Below are 4,040 nucleotides of genomic sequence, written 5' to 3'. Positions count from 1 at the left end.
TGAGTTTTGAAATAGTAATTTACTTTGGAAGCGATTTTTTGGTTTGTTTAAAATTATAAATTTTTTTGGGCTCCACTTGCAGGGAGTTGATTGGCACTGAGAAACAGCAATTTTGTTGTCATTTTTTGGTGTTGAGGATGAAGGAAAAGAGAGGAAAAGGTGGTTTTTGGTCCATTTTTTTGAATTTTGAAATAGTTATTTACTTTTGGGACTGATACTTTGGAAGCGATTTTTTGGCCTGTTTAAAATTATAATTTTTTTTGGACTCCACTTGCAGGGAGTTGATTGGCGCTGAGAAACAGCAATTTTCTTGTAGTTTTTTGGTGTTGAGGATAAAGGAAAAGAGAGGAAAAGGTGGTTTTTGGTCCATTTTTTTGAATTTTCAAATAGTTATTTACTTTTGAGACTGATACTCTGGAAGCGATTTTTTGTCCTGTTTAAAATTATAATTTTTTTGGGCTCCACTTGCAGGGAGTTGATTGGCGCTGAGAAACAGCAATTTTCTTGTAGTTTAGTTATTGTTGGCTATTTTTGTTTTTTACTAGCGATTTTCTCAATAACTATTTATTGTAGGATAATGACTTTTTTTTTATTTGATAGAAAATCAATATAATATACAGGATCAATAAGATACCAGGAACATGAAAAAAATGTTAAAAAATTCTATCAATAAAAATTTAGAAGTTATGAGAGTTTAAATTTTGCACTTTGACTCTATTTATTTCTGTTGGAAAAATAATTTGCCAAGTTTTTTTTCCTACAGGCTATTAGAAGAGGAAACAAGGAAACTGTATTCTAAATTGTAACTCTGTTTAATGTTATTTGTGGATTTTATAGGCAAAATTGTTGTACTTTTACTACATAATTATATAAAAAACATATACAAGACCATCAGTATCATTAAATAAACATAAAAAATATCCAATGTCCAAAAATAAATGTCATAATTATTTGACACATAGAATTTTTTAAACATTTTGCATGTTCCTGGTATCTTATCTTACTTGAAATTTTTTTCTAGGGCGCGAGTTCTGGCGCACCCTGTATTGGAATATCACCAAAAAGTTCGGAATAATTGACAATAGACCGCTCCGTGTGCCAAAAATCGACCAAAATCTCGACAAAAATTTAAATCAATTTTAAAAATTTATTATCTAACGTTTTTAACAATTCTAGAGGTCTTCAAGTCTTAAAAAAAGTGCATAAAACGTTATTGGGCTAAGTTTAAAAAATTACGATTTTTTTGAGTTTTTGGAGGTGAAATTTGCTTTTTAAATTTAATTTAAATTTTTAAACGATTACGGCGAAATTAGTGGAGATAGTGCAAAATATTTGTCAAATTCGTAATTAGCCCTTCAAAATCTATCACATAAGTTAGGTTTAATCGAATCTTAGTTCAAAAACACAAATTTTTACGTTTTTTATTTAGTAAATTGCAAAACTCTAACTCAATAATATAATATTTTGACATAGACATATGTAAATGTTCCGACTGGCGTCAAGAAAACTGCAAAATTCGTAATAGTTTTGAAGTTATTTTCCAATTTATATTTTTGATGTCTTTTATTTTATCAGAAATTTTCTCGATAACTATTTATCGTAGAACACTGATCTTCTTTGTATATGATAGAAAATTAAATTTTCTTTCCAATGGAGTCAAACATAAAAAACTATCACTAATAAGTCCGGAGTTATTGGCAATACACGGCTCCGGGTGCCAAAAATCGACCAAAATCTCGACAAAAACCGAAAAAATTTTCAACTTTAAAATTGATCCATATAACGTTTTTTACATTTTTAGAGGTCTTAAAGACTCAAAAAAGTGCATAAAACGTTATTGGGTCAAGTTTTAAAAATTTTGAGTTTTTGAAGGTGAGTAGTAGTAAAATCGTAAAAATAGTCAATTTACCTTAAGTCGTAAAAACACCTAAACTATGGTTTTTTAGACGTAAAATTACGCGCTGATGAAATTACGATGCAACAAGTTAAAATACTTTACGATGCATAGTTTTTGAGGTATTGAGTAATAAAATTAAGAATAGCAGAAATTTACAAGTTTTTACTTTTTTTATTTTGTAAATTTTGGCAAAACTCAAAGGTATATTTAAAGTCTTGACGTTTGCATGTGTAAAATGTTCTGGGAAATCGATTGGCCTTGATAAAACTGCAAAATTCGCTATAATTTAGAAGTTATATCGAATTTATATTTTCGATATTTTTAACTTTATTAGCAATTTTCTATTTATCATAGGACACTGATTCGTTATGATAAAAAAATAAATTTGCTCTCCAACGGTACCAAACAAAAAGGAATAGCGTCAATAATTCCAAAGTTATTACTTATTAGCAATAAACGCCTAAAATTTCGACAAAAATCGAAAAAATTAAAAACTTTAAAATCAAACCATTTGCACTCTTGGAGCTTCAAACGAGTTATAAAACTACAAAAACGTTGCAAAAATGCAAAAAACAAATTTTTGAAATTTTTTATGTATGTACAAATACAGGGTGCGTCAGAACTCGCGCCCCAGAGAAAAATTTCAAGCAAAAGAAGATACCAGGAACGTGAAAAAAATGTTCAAAAAATTCCAACTGCCAAAATATTTTGACATTTATTTTTTTGACATTTGACATTTTTTATGTCTATTTAGTGATACTGATGATCTTAATATGTTTTGTTATAATTATTTAGTAAAAATTTTGCCAACAAAACCCACAAATAACATTAAACATTGTTACAATCTGGGATACAACTTCCTTGTTTCCTCTTCTAAAAGCCTATAGAAAAAAAAAATGGAAAACTATTTTTCTAACAAATAAATAGACCCAAAGTGCAACATTTAAACTCTCATAACTTCGAAATTTTTATAGATAAAAATTTTTTAACATTTTTTTCATGTTCCTGGTATCTTACCTTATATGGCATTTTTCTCTAGGGTGCGAGTTCTGGCGCACCCTGTATGGTGGAAATTGAATTCATTTAAATGCACTTCTGTGGGTCCAAAAGTGCATAAAACGCTGTACAAATAGTAAAAATTTTTATTTTGTGTTGGAATTAATAAATTATACTAAAGCAGAGACACTAGCCGGGGGCGTGGTGGCGCAGTTACATAAAGTTTCTTCTTCCTCAAACCACATCAAGATTTTATCAAATAAACCGGAAGAAGTAATCAGGTTTGCTTATTTCCGCCATTTACTTAGCGATTATGCGTCACACAGGCACGAATTTGACTCCAATGGATTGCAATCGATGCAAACTTTCGAAAAATACCGGATTTGTCCGGGTCCGACCCACAATTCCGGTCAAAAATAATCAAATGTCTCGTTTAAAACTCGCAAAAAATGTCATGCACTGACTCTCTGTTCCATATTCTCTCAATTATCTCAACTTTAATTCAGTTAAATGTTTATTAAAGGTGTGCTAATTAGGGGCGTTTCTACAAAGCGTATGTGTTGAAGAGAAAGCTAATTGGGGCCAAAATGCCACATTTCTAGTTAAATTAAAGGTTAACTGTATTTACTATTTAGACAAAGAGATAGTCGTCGTCGTAGCTCGATTTTCAAGATTTTGGGTACATAATTACATTTTATCTCAAGATTTTCAAGATATTGTTATTGACACAAAAAAAGATTCTATCAACTCTAATTTTTTCATTGAGTTATCGGAAAATTCTACTGTTGTAATTCTTTATATTTAAATTTTTTGCTTTTCAATATACTTTGTTACTACTTTTTAAAATTGTGTAAAAGATTTTGTGTTTAAATTTACATTAAAAATCTTAAGGTTTTCAAGATTAGGTATGTTAAGGGTATTGCACGGTTTCAAGACTGCCGTTTGTTTCAAGATAATTTCAGTTTAAATTTTGAGACTTACTTTTTGAGATAATCTTGAGAAAAATTTAACTTTTTATCAATTATCTCAAGATTTTCAAGATATTGTCTTTGATACAAAAGATTATTTCAACTCAAGATTTTAGCTTATTTCTTGAATTATTTAAAGATTCTACTGTTTTAATTTAAAATATTTAAATTTTATCGTT

The sequence above is a fragment of the Tribolium madens genome, unplaced genomic scaffold (assembly GCF_015345945.1).
Source record: "Tribolium madens isolate multiple individuals breed KSU strain unplaced genomic scaffold, Tmad_KSU_1.1 Scaffold_7;HRSCAF=85;Tcas5.2_LG10, whole genome shotgun sequence".
In the NCBI taxonomy this organism is placed as follows: Eukaryota; Metazoa; Arthropoda; class Insecta; order Coleoptera; family Tenebrionidae; genus Tribolium; species Tribolium madens.
This window is presented reverse-complemented; position numbering follows the sequence as displayed.